The sequence below is a fragment of the Panulirus ornatus genome, chromosome 65 (assembly GCF_036320965.1).
Source record: "Panulirus ornatus isolate Po-2019 chromosome 65, ASM3632096v1, whole genome shotgun sequence".
In the NCBI taxonomy this organism is placed as follows: Eukaryota; Metazoa; Arthropoda; class Malacostraca; order Decapoda; family Palinuridae; genus Panulirus; species Panulirus ornatus.
This window is the reverse complement of record NC_092288.1, coordinates 9,849,400-9,862,084: the sequence shown is the minus strand read 5'-3', so window position 1 is coordinate 9,862,084 and position 12,685 is coordinate 9,849,400. Positions and strand designations below refer to the sequence as shown.

General features: G+C 44.7%; 1 protein-coding gene across 2 annotated transcripts in view; it reads left to right on the top strand.

Annotated features, from left to right (window-relative positions):
* LOC139746486 (uncharacterized) overlaps positions 1-12,685 on the top strand; it is a 154,216-nt gene that overhangs the window by 39,055 nt on the left and 102,476 nt on the right. The window contains exon 2 of one of the 2 annotated variants that reach the window (XM_071657768.1): positions 7,987-8,210. The gene's annotated coding sequence lies outside the window, so the exon portion shown is untranslated. Of the gene's footprint in view, positions 1-7,880; positions 8,211-12,685 lie in introns of those variants that run through there. The other variant, XM_071657767.1, reaches the window with a different exon arrangement.

The following is a 12,685-nucleotide window of genomic DNA, read 5'->3' as shown; positions in this document are numbered from 1 at the left end:
TCCCCTATCTCTTGAATATTCTCTACAGTCATACAAGTTTTTGACTTTCTGTATACGTTCCGCAATAGGTTTTTTTTTTTCACTGTGCATTTTTTTTCCATTCATGCACCATCCTACCATAAAAGTACTTTGTTACATTTTTAACAAGTTCTGTGGTTGTTCCGTCTTTTAAAGAACTGTCCACTATCTACGTAATCAGGTCACCCCTCGCTCTTCACTCTTATACAGAAAGCAGACTTAAAGCCTCCAATCTCTTCCTGTAGCTCGACTTCTTTAATTCTAGGCTCATCTCTGTTACCCTCCTCTACACTTTCTCTATCAACTCTGCGCTTCTTTACCTGCTGTTACCAAACTTGAGAAACATATCCTTGTCTTGGCCTAATGTAGGATGTGAGCAGCTTCAGGAATATTTCCTTACCCATATACTTCATGTTATTCTGATATTTCCCAGCAGACAATTTGTCTCCTTAACTGTTGTCTTAATTTCAGACTGGCGACAGGCTAGGCACAAAGTCAGCTCCCAAGTTTTTGTTCTCGTGCAGAATTCTGAAGCTTATATACTGCTAGTTAAGAACCTCACTGAGACCTTCTCTCGTTGTGTCCCATCCTCGTTACTTTACACGTACTTGGGATGGATTTCATAAACGAGGCGTCCGACCAACTTTGGACTTTTTCTGGGTTCCCTTGCAAGTTGATGCATTCCTCCTGGCCTTTTTTTCCTTCCCTCTTTACCCTGTGTGTGTGTGTGTGTGTGTGTGTGTGTGTGTGTGTGTGTGTGTGTGTGTGTGTGTGATTTCCTTGTGACTGCCTCTTTTTATTCCCACGTCTCATGATCGCGCAGCACTATAGATGACCCTCTGTACAACGGCCTATATCAGAGATATCTCTATTATTTGAGGTCTAAATCAAGCTATTCGAAATGAATTGGTATCATTCCTTGTTAGTTTACCATTGGCTTTACCTTAGGATACATCGAGGGTTCGTTTCCGACCCTCACAACCAGAGCACCTCACACTCTGTGGCACCCGACGCCCCTCATAGACATACGGTTGGACTCCTGCCATGAACCATCAATCAGTCAGTCTCCCATACGATTCTCAGCCTCTCTAGGATCACGTACGCTTGTCGGCTTGAGTGAAAGTGTGTTATCCATGTGTCATTGTCCACTTTCATCTCGCTCTGTCACTTGGGTCTGGTCTGTCTCCAGTCTTGCCTTCAATTGTCTTCCCGGCATCCTCTGGTATCATTATATCCCTTTGTGGGAGACGAAGACAAAGCATCGAAGCAGGTATTTGTAGCCGCTTTGGCAAAGAAATGGAAAAAGCGACAATCTGCGGTGTCGCCTCAAGGCTGTATATGATGATAGAGGGGATAAGAAACGGAACAGTGAGGCATGCAGACGACATATAGGAAAATGCCTGATTATCTTCTTATCTTCGGTAGAGCGAATAATGTCCGTCATGGACTTGATGCGAAATGTTTGTCAAGTCTACTTTCAGACGTGATTTGAACCACCCTAACTGGTAAATCAAGTTCCATATATTAACAATCACGTTGAAGTAAAAGTACCTCGTCTCATCCAAACTGAAACACTTGCTCACAAGTCTGTATCCATTACTCAGAATGAGCTCAGATGAATCTAGCCTTAGACATATGCTTAGGTTGCGATATTGAGAGTCTTTGATGATTTAGATCACTTGTATCAAATCACATGTTAATTTCCTTTTTCTGAGCAAAATCTGTTTAGGTCAGGTAGTCGGCTCTCATTGGATTTGCCTCTCAATTAGGGATTCCTGCTGGCAGTTCGCTGCTGAACAGTTCCTGCTTCGTTCTGTCTTTTTGTTTTCCTGTAATGTGACTTAAACTGGACACAGTGTTGAACATAGGATCGCAAAGGTCAACCGTAAAGTGAACATCAGGTTCTTAGGCTTGAATCCAAATGTCCTACCTATGAAACCGAGAATTTTGTTGGCCAATTTTTGTTGATTCTGCGAACTGTTCATTTAGCTTGAGGTCATCCGAGATTATAGGATCGAAATCTCTTTTCTCAGTTATGTTTTGTAGCTCAACAAAATTTATCTTTACAACATCCCTCTTCGTTTTTATCGCCTGTGCATAAAGCTTTGCACGTAACGACATTACCATCAATATGACCACTTGTCAGCCCAGTCTATCAGTTTCGTCTACGTCAATATGCAAATGTGGACGTTCTGTTTCTGGTGAAACTTTATTTCTGTTAACCCAGCTTCATCGGCTAAATGTTGATATCACAACAACGTAGTCCATCATCGATCATACATGAGAAAGCGAACTGGTCCCAAGACTGAGTCCCAAGACTGATCGCTGGGGCACACCACTTCTTACGTCAGTTGTTCATTGTTACTCATTGTAGATGTAAATAAATGGTGTGGCTAGCGATGCTCACCATAACTTAGTCTCTCTGCAAACTCGCCAGGATTCGATTTTTTTTTTTTGAGAAAGCAGCCGGCTCCTACATAGCCAAGCCAGCTGCTTATCCTCCTTTCGAGGCTGGTCGATAATTGGGTAAACTCTCTCTCTCTCTCTCTCTCTCTCTCTCTCTCTCTCTCTCTCTCTCTCTCTCTCTCTCTCTCTCTCTCTCTCTCTCTCTCTGAACGTTGGTGTTTACACGAGGAACCTTTGCCAGGAATGAGTCTGAGGAAGAGCCCAGCGCAGAGTTACTCTCTGGCCTCCAAGCAGACCAACGGAACGCCTGTCCTACCTAGCCTTCCCTCACCGCCAGCTGTCGTAAGTGGAGCCGTCGACGACTCACGATGCACTGAGAGGATCAGATTGTACCACAATAGTGTCACTCTCCGGCTCCACGGTCACCTTCACTTTCATACAGTATGACATACAGCTTATCAGCGAGGATGGAAGCTTATTAAGAGGAAAGAGGAATAACTCCAACAGTCATCTCTACCGCTCGCCACCACCACTACCAACACCACTCCGACGTCACCATCGAACCTGGTGCTTCTCGTGGTGTGTTCTGGGAGTTAGCTTCGTTACGTCTTCGGTGCTTTCACCTCTTCCTATCCCGTACTGGGTCACTCTTAAGTGCCAGTATCTAGCCGAGGTACACCTTGAGACCTGTTTCCTGTTCTCGTTACTCCCGCTTAAAGAATCGCCCATCAGGTCGAGGAGGGTCGATCATATCCCTGTAATTGGGAGATACAGGATTTCTCTGTAGCCTGGTGTCGTACATCAGGTTCATTTACTCTCGTTACAATTCTTGATGTGGTTCTCTAATGATTGCTTTGGAGGTACGCCTTGAAGGTAAACCTCGAGGGTTCACCTGGGAGGTGCATCTTTTGAGTCGCGACAGAGCGTTCCCTTTGAGTAATATTGTCTGAGCTGTTTTTCGTAATTTTACTCCGCTTTACGTCTGCTTGATTTTAGCTTTGTGACTCACCCACTTACCAGATTTATCATGTAGGTATGTGTGGAGGAATGATTTAATATCGAGCCTTACACCCAGGCTTGAGTATACCTTACAACCAGGCTGAGTGTGCCTTGACACTCAACCTGTGTGTACCTAACACCCAGGCTCTGTGTACCTGACACCTAGGCTGTGTGTGCCTAACACCCAAACTGTGTGTACTTGATGCTTAACCTGTGTGTACCTGACACTCAACCCGTGTGTACCTGACACCCAGGTAGAGTGTACCTTACACCTAGGCTGAGTGTATCTGTGTATACCTGGTTCCCGCCTCTGCCAGGTTGGCCTCAGGGGGACCCCGTGACGTCACACCAGGAAAACGCTGGTAGGTATCTGAACCAAACTAAACAACACGATAGAAAACTGTCAAACAGCGTCGTTAAGAGATAACGAATTGGATGGAAAGGTTTATGCCTCTGCATATAGACTAGGGGCAAGTTGAAGACTAGATGTTATATATTGGGGTCATGATTTCCATCATGTGAAGCACCGAGGTTTGATAGGTTACGGGGTATGGATGATATTGTATCCTTTCTTATCGCTTCATAAATTTCAGACATTGACTGAAGCGAACAGTGAGTCAGCTCCTGTTAAACCCAGGTCATGTAGCTTTTAGTTTTTCTTTGCAGCGTTTTGTCAGTAGATGCGAAATGATATGCAAATGATGTAAAGATTACGCGATTTTTCGTTCATTACAGCTACTGACCGTGACGCATTCGCGGGCCATCCAGGATCAAGCGCGTAGGTTCGAGTCCTGGTTACGGCTGTCGGTCCACAGTCAACCCAGCTGTTCATCCATCCGTAGGGTTTGGTCGATAAAATGGGTACCTGGCTCAAGCTAGGGTATATATATATATATATATATATATATATATATATATATATATATATATATATATATATATATATATATATATATATATTTTTTTTTTTTTTTTTTTTCTTTATTTCTTTCTTTCTTATTATACTTTGTCGCTGTCTCCCGCGTTAGCGAGGTAGCGCAAGGAAACAGACGAAAGAATGGCCCAACCCACCCACATACACATGTATATACATACACGTCCACAAACGCACATGCATACATATAAATCTCAACGTATACATATATATACACACGCAGACATATACATATATACACACACGCAGACATATACATATATACACATCTTAATGGGATGGCAGAAAGACAAAAATAAGTAATCCCAGATTTTTTTTATTTTTATTTTAGAATTACACCTAAGAGCACACCCAGCTGATATACTCACCTCCCCACACACTTTTCCTTGTGTGTGGTGTTTACTGTTGTAGTCAGTCAGCTGGAGCGGGAAGCCCCAACACGCAGGTTCAGCTGACGACGTGAGGGCCAATCCGCTGAACCTTCAGGAAGGTCTCGGGGGACGTGAGTTCCGTGTGACCAGTGTCCTGCTTCCATTCTCCCCGCTCCGTTTGTATTGGTCAACACGTGTGACCTACAGAGGAGTGCTGAGAGTGGGGCTCCTGGCCTCTCTTGCTTGTTAGTCTAGCCGCCTCCCAGGCTTTGCATATGCCAGTAGTGTCATATAGATAGATAGATAGATAGATAGATAAAATAGATAGATAGATACCCACGAACGTTAGGACTGTTTCCTTGGCACGAACATTCTGCCATCAGCTCTGATGTTGAAGCCTGGCCTCTAGAACTACTTTGTCCTTGACACTGACGCCCTCACCACTTGCATGACGATGGAGCCAGGCCATAGAGCTGCGTATGTCCCTCCCTCTACCATGAACACCCTCCCATCAAGCCCTGATCTTCGTGCTGTGTCCTTGGCATGAAACCCTTATCCAAGGCCCTGATGGGGTGCACAGACGCCTCACCACTACATCCCTGTTGGTGACGCTTGACCCCTGTGACTGTACAACCCGACACCAGCCAGCCCTACCGGTGGAACCTGATCCCGGCAACTAGATCTAGAAGTAACACATTATATGATCCACCGTCGAGATCATGGGCATTACTTCCCTCACCGAGCTGTCCTGTGCCACAGATGGCTTTCGAAAATCACCTTGAGGACTTTACCCTGACACTGTCGGAAGTGCCTTACACACCCTTGTACTTACGTACATGATGCGCTTGGGTGAGTAGACACAAGACAGAATTCACACAACATCAACAAAGGAAAAAGGGGAAAGTTTTCAAGCTTGAAGCTTAGAGTGGATACAACGTTGGCCCGAGCTGTGAGCGGGAGGTGGCGGCCGCCCCATAGGGAGACAGCTTACGGACAGCCTCCAGAGGGTGGCTGTGATGACACTCTTGACAGTGGTGGGCACTTGGCTCGTGTAGGGGCAGCTAGCTTGGTCGGGGGAGGCACACACACATGCACACACACACACACACACACACACACACACACACACACACACACACACACACACACACTTCACCTGTACCCTAGCTTTACTTAGAAAATAAAAGCTTGTTAACTGTACGATTGATAGCCATTGTGGTGTACAAGATGAGAATGATATTATAGACTCTGTATCATATGCCATAGAATTTCTGAGAGTGTTCCCAGTGGGCCAACCCCTTGCTGGAGACCCACAGGGACGCCGCACCCCTGCCCCACACTGTGGCCGTCATGAGGACGGACCAGTTCTTTAAACTCCATGATGCAACAACACGTCTGCAGCCAGCTCAAGGAAACGTTTAACCTGATAACACCAAATCCTCCTCACGATCTTCTGTTTCATAATCATCCCCCGTGTCAACAGCATTGACCAGCAACAGATTGTAGTGTTTTTAAGAATTAGGATGTAGATATATCAGTTATATACATGTTATCATATATAATGATGATATACCCTAGAAATATACTGTATCTGTATACAGTGGGATCCATCGAGACACTAGATGTATCTTGGTTCTACGCACTACGCACGTAACCACTACATGGGCTTACGGTCAGTGGCACCCGATGCTCTTCACAGAACAAAGGTTTAGTCTCCTGCCGGTACTCACCTCTGTCAGGTCTTGCGTGCTCGATCCTCAGCCTTGCTAGGACTATTTTTATTCATCGGCTGGTGTGATTGTTGGACACCCAGCTGCCACAGTCTTCTTTGAATATCTTGCATTGTATCGTATCTGGTCTGTCCCCATTCTTGTCTCTTATTGGTTCCTCAGAGACGTCCTCTTATCTGGGCGCTTCATAGTGTTCTGTGGGAGCGGAAAACGTACGTCAAAACATGCGGCCGGCAGCAGCCACTTTCTGCCCGTTGATCATCTCGTTCGTTCCAGTGGATGGCAATACGAGCAGGAGCCAGACACAGAGTTAACTGTCTTGCGTCCTCCAGTACAAACCAGTCTTGGACTTACCCCACTACAGGAGAGAGTAATAATCTCAGTTTTGTCGACGGCTTTCGGTGCATCGCAAGAGTCGCAATACATCACGCGATGTTGTGGCTCTCCAGCTCTCTGGTCACTTTGACTATCGATGATGCGACTTGAAGAAACTCATCGGTAAAGACGGAGACTACAGATGGTATAGGCTCCCACCGATGGGATAAACATTGCTCACTACCACAAGTCCCACTGCTCCGCTGTCGGATTCGGAGCCATCACTGAGGATTGCTATTGAACCTCGGGGCTTCGAAGTGTGTACTTGGGATCTCTGCTCACACTCTAAGATCCCGGAGAAAATGATGAAGAATTCCATATGATATTTACATATCAAATTCGGTCCGTCCGAGTTAGCCAAATAGTAGACAGTCCAAATTGCCGTGTTAACGCTTAACACAGTTTAATGGAACACCGATGCTTCTCTAGCCTACCACTCCGTCTCGACTTTACCTACAATTTCCAGTCCGCTGGACTTCCACTCTTCAGTCCATATCACACATAAATACTTCCCAGTGTATACCATATATATAAGTAAATATCTACTCCCCAGTCTATATAAGCACTCTCCCAAGAGGTATAATAATACGCACCCCTATGATTACATTTATGGAGAGTTTGTTTAATGTTTGTGTGGCGAGGAACTTTGTAAAAACTGGTCTAAAATCGCCAACATAAGTATACCTCTGTAATTTTATCGTTCATAGATACTAGGAGGTCTGTAAGTACAAAGGTATGGATGGTATCGTATCACCAATTTCCTTGTTTATTCCAAGGAACATTTGTGAAGGTTGTGTCCACATTGCCACGATGGTGTTTGAGTCTGTTTATGTTTGTATGACAGCGTTAACGAAACGCCACTAATAAGCAATGTACATTTTCTTGTTGTTTTAAATATGGTACCTTTATTTTGTGCATATTTGTTACTTTTTAGTTGTTTGATTTGGTACTACTTCAAAAAAAAAAAAATTGAGTGGCAACTGTAGGCGGTCGTGTGTCGGCAGCCTATACAGTAGTAGGTGGCTGGACATTGTGATAGGATGGGTATAGGCTGCTTTCCACCCTCCTTCCTACCCCTGTATAAATAGCTGATAGTGATTTCCGTGACGCTTGGTTGGTGCCAGTGTTTCGTTGACTGTTGGTGATATTTCAGAGACCTGAACGTGAATATAACTGAAGAATTTACAGCGAACGTGGATGTAAATACAAACAAGCAGTGTTCATTTAAAAGGAATGATCTAAAACTAGCAAAGTTATCCCTGTGGTGTGAAGGACAAAGGAAAGCCAATGTTTTGCCGTACACAAGGAACATTTTGGACTGACAGTATCAAGTTGAATTAAAGCAGGAATCGGGGAATGGATCATCAACCGTTAATGGTAAGTGCAGTTCTTCGATTGTTTACATGGCGGAAGAATTCTTCTGAGCTATTCTTAGCTGTAAGTGTCATGGATTTCAAAACTGGTTGAATATGTTGATTAGGAACGATGACTACTTTATAGGTGATCATTTATTTGTAGTTTATTGTAATCGACTCGGTGAGAGACGTGCGTCTGTAATGATAAACACATTTGGTCAGTTATTCTTAAGGAATTAGTTAGGTCAGTGTTGTATGCTTTCCGTGTTCTCGTATGTTAAACAGTGAAAGGAATTAGTTACGTCAGTGTTGTATGCTTTCCGTGTTCTCGTACGTTAAACAGTAATAATGATATAGTGAGTGCACAGGCTATGTATGACAGCAACTGGAGGAGTTTGAATGATTTAAGGGGAGTGTGTTTCATTCATACATTGGTAACTGGGGAGTGGAAATTATACAAATCTTAATGACTGGCTAGTGGGTAATCTAGGAGAGTGTATATGTTATACGGACTCCCTTTTTGGTCACAGTCTGTCATAGTTCCTCCACATAGATGTATTTACACAAAAGCCCCTCTATTCTGTACAACTGTCCGGCACCTCACATGCAGACGATGTCCCCGGATACCCATTAGGAATCGTTGTTGGCAGTTGGTGTTGGCCCACGCACGGACCTGCCTGCCCTGCCCTCCTCCACACGTCCTTCCTAGATTTCATCACGTCAGTCTAGCCGGACATTTGAAAGGTTACGAACCAGATGACACAAGAGTTTAGGCCACCACATAACTCGTATACAAAGGTAGTAGCCAGGGGGATAAAGGTGTAACGTTGGGGCAAGTAAGATTAGCGTAATTTGAAATATTAAAGTAAAATTGATGTGGGCCATCTCAAACAGCTACAGCGCGTGATGGACATATAAACCTTGGCGTGATGTTAAGACATCTAATTTTTTGGCGCGCTGCCGTCATTTAAACCCTGGGCTTACCCAGCCACCCACACACCATCTTCCCCCATTTGGATGTCGGCCTCTTCCCGCCGTTTATGGGTAACCGAGAGGCCTTACGAGCTTTCCTTATTGTATACGCCCTCTCTCTCCTTCCCCAGGGTGCGCGTGATCTGTGGCCATCTGGCAACCAATATTCCCCGTTCCATAAGATTCTGTATCTTCCTGACGTGTATATATATATATATATATATATATATATATATATATATATATATATATATATATATATATATTTATATTCGTAATCATTGAGCATATTCCTGATTAACGCAACACGCTGTCGTTCCACAGATAATAAGAATTGCGGAGTCCAACCTTCCCCCAAGCGTAGTGTTAACCTCCCTCGTTACTTATCAACACCATCTCATTACCCCAGAAAACGTAGCCAAAGCCTTCCATACGTGTGACCCACTCCGACAGGTAGTGGGAGGCAGATAACTACCTACCAGGGATATGTGTTACTATGGGCATGAGGAGGTTAGTGACGACGAAGCAGATAGCCAGCATTGCAGTGGATGTCAAGTTCTCCCTCCCTGGCTTAGGTTGATGTCTTCTTTCCCCCCCCCCCCCCCCCTCCTACTCACATCCACCAAGAGTGTTCACAATAAGTCCACAAACACTACTGCTTAACACCAACGTTCCTAAACATCTAACTCACACGACTCATAACTCCTAACCCTAAATTTTTATTGAGGTGAGCACTGGTGCTCCTCCTTGGCCCTGGCCTCGCACAGTGGCAAAATCTCGTGGTGGGCATTGTTATCACCAAAACATACAGTCATATCATCCATTAAAATTCTCACTGGATGTAAATACCTGCAAGCACTACACACACACACACACACACACACACACACACACACACACACACACACACTTCCTTTTGGACATAAACTTTGACAGAAAAGAATTTGTCTGGTGTTTGTAAAGTGTTTGTCAGAATTCACTGGGGCATATAATTTTCTAGCAGTATTTCAAACGACATCTTTTACCATCACAGTTTTTATTTCTAGTTAAATATGAACAATGATAATCATGCAGAATCATTCACCCCCTCATGCAACAGAGCGCACGCACGTACACATTACGACGGTGCTGGGAGGTTTAAGCTGGGTTGATTCTAGGAAAGGATACTCGAGTATTAGACAATCATCCTCCGTTTTCTTCATAAACAACTTAAACTAACCCCAATTTTTCAAATAAAAACCTCCGTCATTATTTTCTTGACTCGAGGTAACACCATGTTGTGTAATACCACAGGAATGTCTGCTCACTTGTGTGTTCGGTCTACCTTCATAACCGTGTTTCCGGACCAGCACTGTGTGGCTGTATCTGTCTGGATTCAGTACCTGTTTAGTTTCAGTCCTATTCTCTCCCTTCATCGCCCACGATTCCACGTTCAGGAAAACGAGCCGGGCGGTTACCTTCTGTTTATCGTCTATATTTTTTTTTTTTCTATCTGAATTTGATTTTGGAGTTGAAATGGTATCTTAAACGTCAGTAGAGTTTGCCATATACTTCATGAACCAGTATCTCTCCAAACGCAGCTAACAACTGCACCATTACCCATAACCTCCATTGTGGTCGTTCAGTTCACTCTCAACACGTTTTCGGTTGGAGGGCGAGTGAGTAGTGCACCTGCATCTGTTTCTGATGTGGCACTTCTATATGTTCTCCAGTTGGCCAGAACTTGATATGCGGCTTCATCTTGCGCGCACACAAGTCTGCATTATATGCGCCTCCTTCGTAACAGCAAGACGACACAGCGCATTGCCCAGCTTCAATTTTACTTTCAAGCTAACGATATATATATATATATATATATATATATATATATATATATATATATATATATATATATATATATCTTCCTTTACTGTAGCAATGACATTGATATTCACCCTAACACCTCCAAGTTAACGTGACCCTTCCCAACACCTTCTGCACCCGCCACACATTTACCGGTCGGTCAGCAAATGTTGCACTTCTCCAGTATCCTGTTCTGCGGAACGTCTCTCTTTGAGGTTTTTCTCCCTCGCACCGGACCGCGTGTCTTCTCGTACACCTACACGGTTCTGTCATCTCTTGTGAGGGTAATAAGGAGCCAATATAACCGGATATACAACGAAGACAATCACTAGGGTTTATTTTCCCGGGTCCTAAAGCATCGCCATTTGCCGTGTTCGTAAATTCTTTCGTCATCAGGAACGTGAGCGCCTCATCCTAGGCTACAGTTGGCTAAGACCTATTGCAGCCTCCTTAGGCGATGGGGAAGTCCAGCCTCCTCGTACTCGATCCGTTTTGCGCGTCCCTGGGTCCTTATTGCGTCGATACCGTCTCGAGGGTTCTGTCGACCAGCATTATACATTCTGTTCCTGGCTGTTTTTTTCTCTCTGATTTCGTCTCGTTCCTGATATAATGATTGTCATATTGTCCCTCTGTGTTCGGCCACCTCTCGCCTCCTCCTCTTCCTCCTTTATTTCCTTACGAAGAATCACTCTCAACTCTCGGCGTCTGACACAGTGGTTGGATCCGGATCCTCTACCTCGAAACCACTGCTTCATAGTCACAGTCTCTCATCCATGATAGTTATTAACACACTCTCTCTCTCTCTCTCTCTCTCTCTCTCTCTCTCTCTCTCTCTCTCTCTCTCTCTCTCTCTCTCTCTCTCTCTCTCCTGCCACATCTTCGTAGACTAATACCCTCCCTCCACCATCACCACTACCACCACCACCACTTGCCCGTGGCACGACCCAAGTCTAAGGCAGCGTGATGACTGAGGTGTCACCAGCAGATCTGTGTCAGCATATAACATTGGTAGCTGGAGACGCGACTGTGAGTGTGGCAGCCACTATAGGGAAGTCATCAGGACGGTACTAGCGATGACAGCTGCACAACGTACACTTTACAGAATCGCTAGTGTACACCGTTAGTACAGAACGTCGCTATTGTAGAACACCTCTGCACAGTAACGTCACTGTTGTAGACTACCATTGCACTGTTGTACGCCACCACAGCACATGTACATCACTGTTGTACACCAGCACTGCACATGTCCTTCACTGTTGTACAGCACCACTGCACATGTATGTCGTTGCTGTACACCACCACTTCACATGTACATGAATGTTGTACGCCACCACAGCACGTCACTTGTACACCAGCACTGCACAATTACACCACTTTTGTGCACCACCAATGCACATGTCCATCACTGTTGTACACACCACCACAGCACAAGCACATTGCTTGTATACCACCACTGCACATGTACACCACTCTTGTGTACACACCACCACTGACCGCATACCATCATCACCATCCAACCATCCCCAGCCACATACCTTGCATCACAGCCAAACAAGCAGTTCCTGGAGGTACGGAGAGCTTGCGTGTTAACGTTATCAAGCACCAGCCCAACCCCCAACCACCTCCTCCAACTCCCTCCGCACATAAACAGTCATTTGTTTATTTCGATCATGTTTAGAATGT